This window comes from Pezoporus occidentalis, unplaced genomic scaffold, assembly GCF_034315485.1.
Source record: "Pezoporus occidentalis ecotype Australia unplaced genomic scaffold, CSIRO_AGI_Poc_V1 ctg8, whole genome shotgun sequence".
Lineage (NCBI taxonomy): Eukaryota > Metazoa > Chordata > Aves > Psittaciformes > Psittacidae > Pezoporus > Pezoporus occidentalis.
Window position 1 is genome coordinate 9,467,516 of NW_026916158.1, and position 15,352 is coordinate 9,482,867.

At 43.7% G+C, this 15,352-nt stretch overlaps 1 protein-coding gene and 1 long non-coding RNA gene across 2 annotated transcripts in view; both read left to right on the forward strand.

The window, feature by feature from the left end:
- The first annotated feature begins 249 nt into the window (after window positions 1-249).
- Window positions 250-7,529, forward strand: LOC134155713 (uncharacterized). The gene is made up of 3 exons (XR_009961692.1): window positions 250-1,009; window positions 2,261-2,413; window positions 7,346-7,529. It is a non-coding gene; the product is annotated as an uncharacterized LOC134155713 (long non-coding RNA).
- A 218-nt stretch (window positions 7,530-7,747) lies between these two features.
- Window positions 7,748-15,352, forward strand: part of FNDC3B (fibronectin type III domain containing 3B) — a 212,461-nt gene continuing 204,856 nt past the window's right edge. Inside the window, exon 1 of the mRNA XM_062602994.1 lies at window positions 7,748-8,003. The gene's annotated coding sequence lies outside the window, so the exon portion shown is untranslated. The remainder of the gene's footprint in view (window positions 8,004-15,352) is intronic.

The following is a 15,352-nucleotide window of genomic DNA, read 5'->3' on the forward strand; positions in this document are numbered from 1 at the left end:
TAGTGTAAAAATTCTGCTGGATTAACTTTGCCCAGCTAGGCTTTATGCCAGATGTCAGTCACTTCCATCCCAGCTATACATTGAACCCCAGAGCAGATGCAAAGTTAGCCTAAAGGTGTCACGTTGACATGAACTGTATTGTGCACTCTGACAAATTCAGCAGGCCTGCCTGTTCTGGGATAAATCTGCTGAGAAGAAATTTGGAAGTACACAGATTCAGTATTACTGCTCATGTAACCATGGCTTCACAACCTTTGCTGAGAAGAGATGTGCCCTGTGGTAAGGGAGACTGGCTCTCCTGGCATCTTTGCTCCTTCCCATTCTCATTCATCAGCAAGCAGAGCTGGGAGAAAACAGAAGTTATGAACACAATGGACATAGACTATGAGACCCTGAGGATAAATTCATCTTTGACCCATCAGCCACCAAATGATTCGGGACCTATGCACACACCATTTCACATCACTGCGTATCACATCTGTGGTCTGCCAGGGTGCAACGCAGTGAGGCAGGAGCTGAGACAGAATGCTGCTTGTATTGCCTTGTTCGTAGTGGTTTTGTCTCCCTTAGTAAAAAATAATCCCAGGTTTTGCTGATCTTTAGGGCAGCCTGCTAGATCTTCACTTTGTTTAAAAAAAAAAAAAGTTGAAGGCAGGTAGAATTTGGGTGTGATTGTGTGACAGAGCATGACGGAGAGGTTAAGCCTTGCAGTTTATTGTAGATAAAAGAAGTAACAGAATTGTAAAATAAGCACTAGTTTTTAAATCATTCTAGCCTGAGGCACAGTTAGCAGAAGAGATTTTTCCAAGGCCACACCAAAACATTTATATTCCAGACTCAATTATTGATCAACATGAAACATACATTTATATCAGGCATCACCTTTGAAGTCTGTTAAAGTTATAAATAACTTTTAAAATGTGACTGCTTTTCAAGGTAACACTTTCAGGATTTCCATGCCGTTTTTACGGAAGCTCTGGGAAAAGTCACTGATGGAGAGGAATCTGAGGTGAAATTTTCTTAAATTCTTTAATGTTGGGTTGCTTGGGTTTTCTTGGTTTTGTTGGTTTGTTTTTCTTTTTTTTTGACAGTATATTGTAACTTGATGATAATTTTTTCATAAGGGCCTCCCACATGGCATAAAGGATCTTGCTTTACTGCAGCTCTATAGAGCTTTTGAGGAGATTTGTCTTTCTTTGAAAATCACCATGCTTTGCCATGATGTTTTCAAAGAGGACTTGTACTTTGGCATGACTGGGCATCTCCATTCAAAACTAGCCAGTGAGCCTTCTGCTTCCACCCTGTCAGCCAGGGAATCAGAGATGCTCACTGATGGCTAGGGGGGAAAATAAGATATTGCCTGGCTGTATTTCTGCTGCATTTGTAACTAAAAATACATTTAGCAAAATCCTGAGAGGAGGAGGAAACCACAAGTGCACAGCAAAATGGCTGAGGCTCCCCTGGATAAGAAGCACTAGCAGGAAGGCTGGGATGAGGACTAGCTTTTCCCTAGCCTCTTGCTGGGATTTATGGTGATCCTGTGATCCAGCGGCTGGAACTGCCATTCCAGCTCCAGAGGGGTTGATGACTCTTTTTGTTGTTTTAAAGTTATTTGTGTATTCATTGTATGTGTTATGAAATCGCTGTGGTTTTTTTTTTATCTACAAAAAGCCAGGCTTCTGAGGCACTGGTGGTTCTGTGGCACTTCCTAATTACAGGTATGGAAACTCCTGAACTATAACGAGCAGTGTTATCTAAGTACTTTTTTTTTTTTTGTTTTTCCCAGGTGATTTTTAAAAATTATTTTGGGGAAAAATCAGTAATAATGATTGTTTGAAAGGCTTATCTTAAATGCTTTACTGTTGCAGAGCAAACCTGCTGAATCACTGGTAACAGTTTAAATCAAGTTTCTCATCCATTTCCCTGTATACAAAAATCTCCACATTGCACATGTAATCAACAGTAGATAATGTTATTCTATTTAAAGGCTATGAAAAGAAGAAAAATCCTTCAACTTATACCCTGCTTTAAAATTCATATTAATTTTTGACATTACTGTTTGTAGCATGCCATATGAAGATTCCCAGTGTGCAGAAAAAGGCTTTCATGATACTGCTAGAGATGTAAAAATAAAGAGCAGAAACTTCTTAGGAATTCACTGGAAACCTTGGAGTAAGCTAGGAATAAAACCCCCATTTCTTTCCATTTGGCAAGAAAAATAAATGTTTACTTACTAAAGTGTTTATTTCTAAATTGTCAGGTGTGGCTGCCCTTTACAGGAAAGTGGGTGCATGACTGGCAAGGCAAAATAAAAAATTAACTGATAAAATAAATACTGTGAAGAGGAAGGAGATACAGCACAGAGGAAAAGTACTGTGATAGAAAAGGGCAATGGATCAGGAGAAGCTTGCTGGTATGTGCAGAAATGAAAACATCTGATTTTTTTTTTTTTTACAGTGAAAAGAAACTATTAAGCATATTTTAAGTCATTCCTGCTTGTGTTTTCTCTCCCACTTCTTCCTTTGTAGTGGTGCTTTCAGTTGTGTGTTTTTTTGTTTTTTTTTAAGGTCAAGAAAGAAGATAAACTGCTAGTTGTAAATAGTGCTGCAGGGGAAACACTGGGGATATAACCACCTAATTATGAATTTCCTGAATGTGCAACATGACTAGGAGCAACTGGACAGGATTGGTGCTCTATGTTTCATCTCCAGCTGTTTCACAAATACCAATCTACAAAATCTCCCAAGAACAACATCTTTTTTCATGGCCCTACTTTTGGCTTTAACAATGCAAGCAATAGGGCTTTGTTTTCTTTAGAGTCTGAACTGAAACAAGAGCTTTCAACAAAACAAAACCAAAGCAAACCTAATGAGCCAAAGAACTGCAGAGTGTTAAGGAGACTTAGCTGAAATATTTGTTAAATATCAAAAGGAACATCCTTCTTGCTGGCAAAAGGGGAACTAACACTGCAGAGATGCGTGATTATAAGACAATAAATGGGAGTATTTTCTTCTGGTGCAGTGGTCAAAGTTATTGTTTTGAATAAGCACAACTGGTGTGTAATCTTCATGGCAAGCTTCTTGAATTGGTTAAGTGCCAACACTCTTTGGAAGCTCTTGGCAGATGGGAACTTATTTAGACTTATAAAACCAATGTAGATGAAAAAATGTAAAAAATGCCCTGTGTAAGTCCTCAGCTTGCAATTGGATAAATTATGAAGACAATGGTGCTCCTCATGCAAGAAAGGGCAACAGGAACATCTTTTTTCCATGATGCCTTTGTAAAGCTTAAGAAACAACTAATAGCATAATATCCCTGATAAACAGCAACCTCTGCTGTGTCAGAAATCGCACCTTTAGAATAATGGCACTGGCATTTAGAGGGCCTCTCCTAGCTGCCAGAGAATTCCCTGGGTCTTCAGTGACTTCTAGTAGAGTTTGACTGGGCATGTTTATTGCTTAGGAGTAGGTTGAGAGATTCAAAGACCTAATTAAGGACCGGCCTACTGAATGTAATACAAGGATGTCCAGTAGGTAATTGTTTTTATCACAAATTGTTGTGCAATGCAAGGTTACCATACATCCCAGTAGCAAGAAGCAGGTAACTTTTATTTCAGAATCTTATAGTGATTAGTCCTTTGACATTATCCCAAATTGTTGTGCAATGCAAGGTTACCATGAATACCAGTAGTAAGAAGCAGATACCTTTTATTTCAGAATCTGACAGTGATTAGTCCTTTGACCTTATCCCAAGAGTAAGATTTTGGGGGCTTAATTTCTGCATGTGTTACTGAGCATGAGAGATACTGACCTGTGTCTGAAGAGGGGAAAAACCTGCTAATTAATACTGTGAATACAAACTCCTCACCAAACTTGGTCAGTTCATGAATGCAACAACGTGAATATACACTGAGTGAATAACTAGCATTCATTTCCTCTAAATAGAGAGGTACAGATAGAAATCCTGGTTCATGAAAATGTTTACATGCCCTAGTTATTTACAAAGTGCCCTGCAGAATTTTTGATTCCTTGCAGTAAAAGTGACCATTATGAACTACAAACTACATACGTGTGCTTACCCAGATCTTCTTGCTTCTGCTAGTCCCCGGGCACCATCTTGAAAATAAAACATTGTCAAGATTGAAGGAATTCAGTATGTTTTAATCTGTATAGTCTATTCTGCATTTAGCTTTGGGGTTTTTTTTAATTATTTTTTAGGTAAGAGTGAGAGAAGACTACTGTGATCAGACAGTACTGTAGGATTTTGAGTACCCAACTGTGCAAATTGCACTAACTTTAATGGTATGGGATACATAAAGACAAGGGCCCCCAAAAGGGTTTATTAACAAGAAAAAACAGATTATATGGTCCTATCTTTATTCAGTGGAAGGAATAAATTGCGATCACAAGGTGGAGGGAGGAGAGGTGCTATGTCATTTTGTTCTGGATGTTTTCCTTAAGGACATCATCCAGTTGTTTGCCTTGAGCATCCTGCCCTTCCCACCTTGCAGAACCCTTTCCCTGGGAGAGTGAGGTGCAAGTGAGGGATGCTTCAGTGCCTACTCTCAGCCTTCCTAGGGTTCACCTAGGGTGTATTTCTTGCTGAGTATCTATTTCTCTCTGTTCAGGTTGCTGCTGGCCCTGAGAGTAAGAGTCTGAACTTGTAGGAGTCTGAACTTGAAGCTCTTGCTATGGGTAAATGTAACCTGTTAGACACTGAGTCCCAAGCCAGCCCACCCTCAGATGTTCAGAGATGTAATAATGGACATGAAGAGAAAACTTCTGTGACTGCAGTCCCTGCCAGTGTGTGAGCGGAACCATACACCCTACGTGCTGGTGCCATTAAAAATGACTGAGGGCAGTACACCCCAGGTTAAAAACAAAATAAAAATACCTCCCCCCCCAGTGTATTTGGCAAATAAATTCATCAAAGCGTTCTCTGTATACTGTCAAACAGCACTGGTGCCACCATCTCAGCCTGCCTGTCTGCCCTCTAGAATACAGAACGTGGAACTTGTGGGAATAGTGAAAGTTTACCTGTAATCCCATCAGAAATGGGAGGGAAAGTATCCTGTGTGAATAAAGACTGTCTTTGCAGCCATTTCAACGATGTATAATCTCCAAGGCCACATCCTGACTGTACAGAGAGAGTTTCCATAGGCTCCTCTCTGGGATTTGTCAACAAATCCGAAGGGATGGCTGATGGGGATGGTGGCAGAATACGGGGTTTAGAATTAGTTTGCATCCAGCCCCAGTCAGCAATGACTTTGTGATAGCTAAACAATTCTTGCTTGAAAGCAGCTGGGGGCTTCTGTCTGATCCTGGTGCATCTCCAGTTTGGGAATGACTGTCCTGAGGTCACAGATCCAAGAGAAAGACTGAGGAAGGAGACAGCATCATCCCTTCATCCTGCTTGTCTGCAACAGGGGCACATGGGAAGGGAGATGGAAGAGACATGCTATTGCATTTTGATGCCACTTGCTTCCTGAATTAACAGAAAGATCTCACTGTGATAAAAGAAAAATATGCATGCTATTGAAAAAAACTCAGACTCATCAAAACAGAAAAGTTAAGTTCATAGCTCTGGTCTGTATTTATTTAGATGATAGTTGAGGTCAGTCATTTTCTCCAGTGTAATTTGTCTATCCCTGCTGTGTCACCACTTAGCCTAACCCTTTTTCAGGGGCAAAAGACGGTTTCCTCCGGGTCTGATTAATGCTCTTCCTAGATGAGCTAGTTCAGGCAGTAGAGACAGTTTTATCTGTTATTTATGTTGGAACTTTCTTAGGAAAAGCGGTCCTTGCTGCACTCTCCCCTGCTCCCTTCCTCGGTTTATAAGCCATGCCCAGTTTCCTTTGAATCAGCTTGGTGTTATTGCTAACCATATCTGCTCATCAGTTCATCAGGGCAGCAGGGCTGAATGAAAAGTGCTCCAGGGAGGAGGTATGCCTTTGCTCCAGGCCCAGGCTAGTTTTCCTTTTTTTCGTGTGTTTGGCCAATTCTGCAGTTCTAGGTGAGACTGGAAATGTCTCTGTGCCTTGGGCCTCTGTTTTGACTCTCCAAATGAGGACCTAGCTGCATTCTGGCCCATTGCGTAGAAAAGCTACAAGTCAGTTGTGCGGTTTTGTTACTATTTCTCTTCTTTATTCTTTTCTATATTCTCTTTATGAAAAGAAACACTCTTTTTTTTTTTTCATTTTGCTTTCTTCAGGTTTGATTTTTTTTTTACACTTCAGCTGAAATTTCATCTTTTTCTTCTTTGGAGTAATTTTCCAACTTGAGTCAGTGATTATTTTTTCCTTTCTAACCCAACATCTTCACTGTCTCTTTTCTCTCTCATCTTCACAAAACAGTCTATGAGACCAAGTAAGGGCTTTATCACCCTAGTGAGTAATTAATCTCATCTGACTCTAACTCAATACAGGATCATCAAAAAGTCTGTGTGTTTTGGGTCACTAATAAAACAAAACATTTTTCTACTTTTATATTTTAGACATTTCAAAAGGTTTTGCAATTAATAATAAACAATACTTAGTGCTGGCTGGCCATTTTACATTGAAAAATCTTTCCCATGGGAAAATGCTGATTTGTTATTTTTGTAGGAATTACCTATTTCAGATACCTTTATTTTCATTTTTCTGTGTTTTGGTCAATTAAAAAAAAAAAAAAAAACAGGCTAGTTGGGCATGACATCTTTATTTTACAGAACTTTCATGCCAAAGCAATTGTTCTTTATTCTCTGAATTTCATCAAGAAGTAGAACATCAAGGAGTCCTATGAGAAAAATATCATGTTGATATTTTAATGGAAGCTGATGAAAATGCACCTAAGACTTCACCAGGTTTTCTAGTTTCTGAAAGGAAGCCTTGCTCTCACGGGTAGGGGAGATCAACTGCTGATAAAAGCTGTAAGAAAAAACAACACTGAAGTGACAGAGAGAATGTAGAGCACAAGACACACGGGTGGTGAGCTTCTGCGGAGGGTTAGCTACCCAAAGGCCAAATCAAAAGCCCCTTCATAGCACGACTGTGACCTGTGGTGTCAGTAAGGCCAAGCCCTATTTTAAGCTTTCCCTGTAAACAGATTAAGTCTCTAGTCATGATTCCTACATCACCTGGATGCAGGGCTGAGAGGTAAATGACCACTCTGGCTCCTTGGGGCTCTCTTCCAGAGCCAGCAGAAAAACCTCTCTTCTTTTGGGCTGCAACAACTTCATCAAAGCATTTATGAAGCTCTGAAAAACATATCTTAAAACTTCTCCTCCTCACTCCCAACTGATGGAAACACTGGAGCAGCCACCCTGGTGGGACTAAGGGTTCTTCTAATGCCGTGTCTTGCTTTTGCAGCAGGTGCTGAGAGGAGGACATACAGGAGAGTGAGGCAAATCCCGGCCTTTACCCCTTCGGATGAGGGGCTTCCCCGGTAAAAAGGGGGATTTTCGTGACAACAGGGACCAGCCTCTGGCACGACGGCTGGGGGAAGGCTCGGTGGGTTATTACTGCTCCAGGGGTGATACCTGACAATAAGGAATGATGCAGAAATCGGAGGAGCAGAGGGCGGACAAGGCGAAACGGGAGCTCGGACCCTGCCAGGCGGTGGAGCCGGCGCGGGGTGCGCAGCGCTCAGCGACGCGGCGCCGCCTTACTCAGCCGCAGCCGGTACCCGCCCCAGCCCCCTCCAGAGCCCTGCCGCCCCTCGCGGCTCCCCCTGCCCGCCTGCGGGGCGGAGGCGGCGGCGCGGGGCCGGTCCGGGGCGGAGCCGCTGCTCGGTGGGGTGGGTGCAGCAGGGTCGGCGCGTCTCGCTGCCGCCCGTCTGAGCCGGCTTTTCGGCGGGAGCCTCTACTCCAGAGTGCGCGGTAGCGTGGGCCGTCCGCGGGCCCCATGTGGTGCCGACATCACTGACATGGCGGAATCCCCGCCGAGCCCTCCTGGCACTCGCTCTAGCTAGCCGGGACTCACCACCGCGCCCGGCCTGGCTCGGCGTCCTGCACCAGCCCTCCGCCAGGTAAGGACGCGGTGGCGGACGGGGGACCTGAGCGGGGAGCCCAGCGGTTCGGGTCGTCTCGACTCGGAGCTGCTCTCGGTTCGCAACCCAGAAGAGCCGTGTCGCTCCCCCCCCGAGGCGCCGCTCCCGGTCCCGGCTCTTTTGTTCGGCGGCGGGGCGGGATCGCGGGGCGGCGACGGGACGCGGCCGCACTTGGCGGAAAGTTTCTCTCGCTGCCGCCCCCTCCTCTCCCTGCGCTCCCCGCCCGGCCCGTCTCGCCCGGGGGCCCCGCCGGCTCTGCGCCTCCGCGGGTAGCTCTCAGGCGGACGGCGCGGTGCGGGCACGCGGAAGCAGCCCCGCCGTGGCCCTGCGAGGAGCTGGCGGCCGGACAGGCCCTCCAGCGCCGCCCGGTAATCCCTAGGGGCTGCCGGACAGGGCGCTGTCATCGCCTCTGTCCGGCCGCCCGCCCCTCCTCTGCGTCCCGCGGCGGGCACGGGCGGTGTGGCTCCGGGAGGGAAAGCGCGGGGAGCGGCCGGTGCTGCGTGCGGGGCTGGGGGCACGCGTGGTTGCATGCGTGGAGGCCTCCGCCCTGCCGCGGCTGACCCGCAGGAACCGGGCCCGTGGGGCGGGAGGGCGCAGGTTCGCGCCCGGGGCCCCGCTGAGCGGCCCGGAGTGCCGGGCAGGTGAGGCCAGCCGGGCCGCTCCTCGCCCGCAGCTTCCTCTCAGAACGTCTGGATCCAGGGTGCATGTTGGAGAAAAAGCTGAAGAAAGGCGCGAGCGACTTCTCCCGGCCCCGTCCTCCCCGCCCGGCTCTTGGCTGAGGCGGCTCTGGGAAGGAAAACCCTGGAAACTTTTTATTTTGCTTGCCAGACACCTTTTTAAAATGGCATGCTACCAGGAGACGGAGCGAAAAAAGAATAAGCCTTTTAAAAGCATAATCTCGCTTAGGTTAAGACCACATCTGCATCCCTCCCCTCTGCCTTCCCCCCCTTCCCGGTTCTCAGAAATGTTCTATTTAAATAAGGTTTTGGCTATGGTGGTGTGGCCTGGAGTTAAATGTAATGAACCATTTATCCCATCTATATCTGTAAAATAAACGGTGGGGGGCAACTGCCTCTCTCCATATTAGTATTTCATTTGCATTTCTTTGTGTACTTCGAGTACATAAAAGTATTGGCTTGATTCCCTAAAGTGGTGGTTTCTCCATCACAGATGGGGAAACTGAGATATGGAAAAATTGAATATTCTTGTTTGGTGGGGTTTTTTGGTTATTTCAGATTTTTGTACTGCCTTTTTTTTTTTTTTTTAATTATTTTTCATTTGAACTAGGTGCTAGATTTGTGGGAACAGAATTCACGTATCCTGGTTCCCTGGGCCCTGACCACATTTGCTGTATCCCCTAACCACTTAACCTGCAGAACTCAGGGCTCAACTAGTACTTTCCTGAAAGGTGCCAAACCAGTCTAACTCGAGCTTAGCAATGTGCTAGGTAATGGGATTTCAAACTTGCACACATGTTTTAAGCCTAAACAGTATTTCTCAACTTTTTTTGAGAAATACTCAGCTTGCTTAAAAAAGGTTGGGACTGCTAGGCCTGCTAGCTCCTTGGTGCCTGTACTGGTTTGGAGCTCTGCTCCTTTCTGAGGGGGAGCAGCTGGTCTGGACGTGGATGATACAATGTGTGTGCTTGGTTGGAAATACAGGTAAAGGCATCTCTTTCATAAACCTCAGGAATGGGCAGTGGGCTGCTTCCTGAGTGGAGGAATCTTGTACCTCTCACTTGGTCCCCCAGTACCCTTGTTCACCTTCTGCCTATGTGTCTCTCTGGTTGAAACATGCTGCCGGTGCTACCAGTAAGAAAATGATTCTTAGCAGTGTTCCTGGGGTCATTTCGGGTCTCACACAGAAGCGGTCTGTTAGTGCTTTTCTCTTAATCTTCACTTTGTGGTTCCCTCTCGTTAGTTTTAAAGCAGTTGTGGTTGTTATCAGGGACCCTGCCGTGACAGAAATATCTGTTGCCCCAGGAGTATCGCATGTTGTTCTTCCCAGGTCAGCATCTTTTAGCTGGTTTATGCTCAGAGGTGAGTCTGTGGAAGTTGATTTAGTTTATAATTTTTGAATTTTATTTGAACCATTGGTACTCACCTGGTTTGGGTTTGAGGTCACTGCTGGGATGGCGATGAGGGGGAGTTCTCATGCTGTTAGCTTATAGCTGGCCAAAGGACAAGAAATGAAGACAGCATCCAAAATAAGCTGATATTCTACTATAGCCAAAAGCTTAGAGGTGTAACTCCATACCGCAAGCTCTCGGAAGTCTGTAACTTCCTATCTGAAGTGTGTTTATTCTGGCACTATTTTTTTTTCCCTCTACATGTGGCATTTAGTGAGCAGAAAGTAGATTTCTGCATTGTACCTCTTTCTTAACAGAGAATTTATGGTTTCGTTTTTTTTTTTTCCACTTTGTAGATTTCTTTAACTTCTCTGATGAGAGGAGCAGTTAAGGGTGGTTAAACTTCTACAATTTATAAATTATGCAAGAAAACACATACAGATCATGCAACAGACTTCTGTGTGTGTGCAGTTGTATTCATGAGCTTTCTAATTAATATAATTGGCTTTTCCCTCAAAAATGCAGGTTGTTGGTCTGATGAGTGCTAGCAAGGTTTATGGTGTGAATAAATGTTTGTAGTGTGAGGATCTTAATTCCTACAAAATACAAATAATTACATAAATGTCCCATATACAGCTGAATAAAACAAACTGTGCTCCGTAGTGCTTTTCTTCTCAATGCAGTTTGCTACTCCGCTCAAAAGGAGAGACATGAGGGAAGATGGAGTGGCCTGTAGGAGCAGCAGTTTGGGATGCTCTGGGAGGGCTTCCTGGCTCTCCAGCAAGAGTGCCATGGTAGTTGGTGTTAAGACTGGAAATCAAATGTCCCAATGCAACAGAACAGTAACTTGCAGCACACTGCACAAAACCAAAGTCCCATTTGTTTGCAATAGCCCTTAGTGTACAGCAAATAAAATAAATAGCGGAGGAAACTAGCAGCCCCTGTGTAAATCTCAGCTGTGCCAAACACCAGTGAGGCAAAGGGTTTCTTAAACGTGTTGCACAGAGGACTTGCTCCTGGGTGATCTCTGTGCTGCTGAACGGCAGCGGTTGAGGATCCTTTGGAGACAGGAATATCAAAAGTCATGTTGTTTACGGCCAAGATTTAGTGTCCATGTGTGATCTCTCCCTGGAGATGGAAGGTATGTGGGAAGAGGGAAGTTCTTCAAACAAGGCGGTGGAAATACGAGACGCTTGATACGCAACGGTAACAGGCCATCTACAGGCAGGAATGTTGGTGTGTCAGCGAGCAGATAACTCCAGTTTCCAGTGGGGATGCGGTAGTTTGCATTTTTACCAATTTATTCTAAGCACCTCTTTGCAAAATTGAAGCCTCCTCTTTGTTGAGTTACAGACAGCCAGGAAAAAAGCACAAACTAATTAAACATGATTTATTGTGGAATTTGTAACAGTATTGGAGAGATTAGTTGCCTTTCAGAAATGCCGCTGCGGATGTTAAATCTGTGCTCTGCTCTGGATGAAAGATGACTGTGCTGTTACGCAAGCACACAAGAAAAGCATAGTCCGTGTTAAAGTCTGTTCCTGAGCGGGAATATCCCCTGAAGGTCCTAGGTAGGACAGCTTTGAGCAAATCTTCACAGCGCTTTTAATTGGGAAAGGGTGGCTTTCCTTGAGCTTAGAGATAAAAACATGCGGTTTCACCAGTGACATGCTTTCTGCATTTGATCTAAGGAATCCTTTCTTTACAAGCAAATTATGTTGTTTGTTGGCACTTAACAGACAAAATGCTGACTACAACACCAACTGTATAAGAAACATACTTTATTTGTATTTCTAGTGGTGACAGTTTTTAATGGTGGTATATACAGAAAGTTACCATTTGGATACTCTTCTTATTAAACTGCAACTATGCATAATGTTATTCGTGTAATATGAAGTATCAAACAATTCCTAAGCAATTAAGTGTGTATTTTATATTATTTCTTGAAGAAGACAAAGATTGCAGCTAATACTGATGTGTGGCATTTGTTTCTTCTGGCATCTGCTTCCGGTTCCTCTAGAAGCTACTAAGTGGAGTGACGAGAAGGATTCAGTTTTCTGCCTTTGTGGCTTTTTTTGAGTAGTGTTTGGTTTTTGTTTTTTTTTTTTTTTTTTTTGTTGGATTTATGATAACTGAAATGAAACACAAAGTCTCTGGAGATGAATGCAATAGACTTGTCTGATTTCTCTGTATTGACTTAGTGCATAGCTATGCTGTGGCAGCAATGCACGTACCTTAAAGCATGCTTTATATATAAGTCTCTTATAATTGCCTTATACGTAACTATGGACATTTCTATTATTAGGTTCTTGCACAGGACTCTAATAATAGAAAGTGTATGCGTGAGTGTATATATATGTATTTAAACATATACTTCATGCTTTCAGGAATGTTTCATAAGCAATGTTGAGGAAAGAGACACTGCTCTCAAGAGGCTGCTAATAAAAACTTCAATAAGCAACATTTTTAGATGACCCTTGCCACCCTCAAAGATCCTTGGGATGTTGTGGACAGATTTCCCCATGCTTTTAATCTAAACTGGCAAAAAAGAATGTGTTCTGCTTAGTTTGTAGGTGGTTTTCTGGGCCTCTGTGCAGCTGTGTCAATTTTACATGGTTGCTTCCTGTTCCTTGCTCACCCGCTAATAAAATGCTAACATTTGTAATATAAATCCCCATGTTATCTTGTGCCCAAAGTATTTCTGCATGATTCACTGTAGTGAAGTAAGATGGTGCGATCATTTTGGACCCTGGAGGCAGAAACAGTGCGGGAGCAGAGTTGTCCTGATTTTGTTTCAAGATCACCTTACCATTTTTGTTTAGTGCAAGATTAGTTAGCTGCTAGAGTTTATTCCATTTTCTAAATCACCTTTATTGTGTTGCCTATTCAATGGCAATTCGTGTAACATAAGTAACCTTATGCTTGTTGACATTTGAGCTGATGTAGATATGTTATTAAGTATTATGCATTGCTCTTCACTTGTTACTTATTTACTGATGCGGAATAATGCAGCAGCAGAAAAAAAGATGATAGCATTTGTGGATAATGAAAGCTTTGAGTAGGTTTCCTTCTGGTCAGCTTGTATTTCTTGCAGACTCGTGTAATGTCATCTCACAGAGGAGAAAGAATTGCTTTCAGTGTCTTGTTACTAGCAAACATACGGCAGACAGAAGCATCACTTTATTAAGATAAATTAACAGCATAAGTGACACAGTTGGAACTGTAGAGGTTGTGGTTTGTTCGGAGTGTGTAATGCCTGAACTCAAAAGCCTGAATAGTGGCTTTTGTCTGTAAGTGCTGATAGAGGTGGTAAGGTGGAAAAGCAAAAGCACAGCTTGGGCTTGACTTCCTTCATGAAGTATGTTGCTGTACTGTGTGAATTAATATTTCGCCTTTTATTTGATACTTCAGTGTCTGGAATTAAAGGCTTAGATTGAAGTTGAAAGTGGAAAAAAGCCCTGCTTTTGTAACAAGATAAGGTAAATTGGGATATACCACAGCCTGAGTATTCTAGATCTATTTCAAGATGGAAGTTTGAGACTCAGCTGAATATGTGCATGTGTGGGGCAGTCTGTTCTCCTAGCCAAGGAGTGATTGCATGGTTGGTGTTTTGCTTTGAGTGTTTGGCTTGAACAGTTAAAATGTTGGTCTTTTTCTTCCCCAGTTCTTAATCCATGTTACTTAGCACATACTAATATCCTATTCTTCTGTGAGACACTCTGAGGAAGTTACAGTCTAATTTCAGTGGATACCTTCTTATTAATGGTATTAAACATTGAAGAGGTGGGTAAAAAATAAGTTGACATGTTCCATCAGAACATGTTGGTGTTGTTCCTCTAGTATACAATGCTGCATTTAACTGTGACTACCTTGGACTCTATGGCTTTTAAGGTGAAAAAATTATTCGTATTCAATTGCACTGACTGAAAGATGGCAACACAATTTTTGAAGGCTGGTTTCCACTGAGTCATCCCCTGGGCTGGGCAAAGGGGCAAATGTTCTGCTTTGGCAGGTTAACTAGGAAATTTGTTTTCAAAGCATGTCTTGGGGAGGGAAGAGCTACAAGTCCTCATTTTCTGATGCTGGAAAGTGTTAAAAGATGTGGCATCTTGAAAAGCAAATGAAAGAAAACAACTGTTTCTTACGCTCTTTTTTTACAGGATTGGTTTCCGCTTTAATGATTTTTCTTATTCCAAGGACTTCTGCTTTTCTCAGTATCCTGTTTGCCCGTCCTTTCTTTAGCATGCTTATTCATTAGCCACCCATGCTTTCCAATACTGAGATAGGGTTTTCCTTTTAATTATATCTCTATATGATTTATGTTGTTCTGTTGGTTGCACAGTTGTTAAAGGCGATCCTCAGCCGTGCATTGAGGTTACTTCTGCTGTCATGCTCCGGACCGGAGGCTCACAGTGCAGCATTTGGTGTTGCAAAAGAAACATCCCTCCTGAGCAGCCAGTGCCATCTGACAATCTGTCTGGGGATCTGAGCAACTAGATACACAATACTTAATTTGGCACAATGTTTTGCTCTTTGCTGGCTTTTCTTGAATGCTTTAGATGTGGGCGAGGGAGGGGCTGCAGATCTGTGTTTGTGGCATACTGCATTCCTTTTTGTCCTATTCCTATTTGCTTCATGCTCTTGTTCACGCAGTGGGTGTGACATGTGGCCTGTGCATGACTAAAAATGCAGTCATGTGGACACAGGGCTGTTGTATGGGAGGAACACGTCCATCCACATGTGTAGTGGGGGTGTGCCCAGCATTGTAGCCAAGGTAGCTGTGTCTTGGCTTTGAGGTGGGTACAGGTGACACAGGAAGGCTGTGGTATATGATCCCTGAGGAGTTCGTAAGAGGCCAGGTGCTCTGATCTGGCAGGACCAGAGGGCACTGCTTTTGGATCATAATCACTGTTGATGGTACCTGCCAGCCAGCCATGCAGAGAGAAAATCCACAGGTGTCTTCAAAAGCTGTTTTCGAGGAATGGGTCAGAACTTTCCTGACTTGTTTGGTAAGGGCATTCCTGGATGAAAAGGGAAGGAAATGAGAAAATGGGAATGTAATGAAGTGGCTTCATCTTTTGGCTATCATCTGCAAGAGGGGAACATTAAGGCACAGATGTGGCACATCTGCAAGAGGGGAGCATTAAGGCTCAGTGGAGGCAGTTAAGCTTGCTGCATTGTGAATATAGAGAGCCTAGACTTGGAGACTAACCCAGAAGCAGGCTGAGCTGCAGAAAGGTTGGTAGTGTTTATGGGCAAG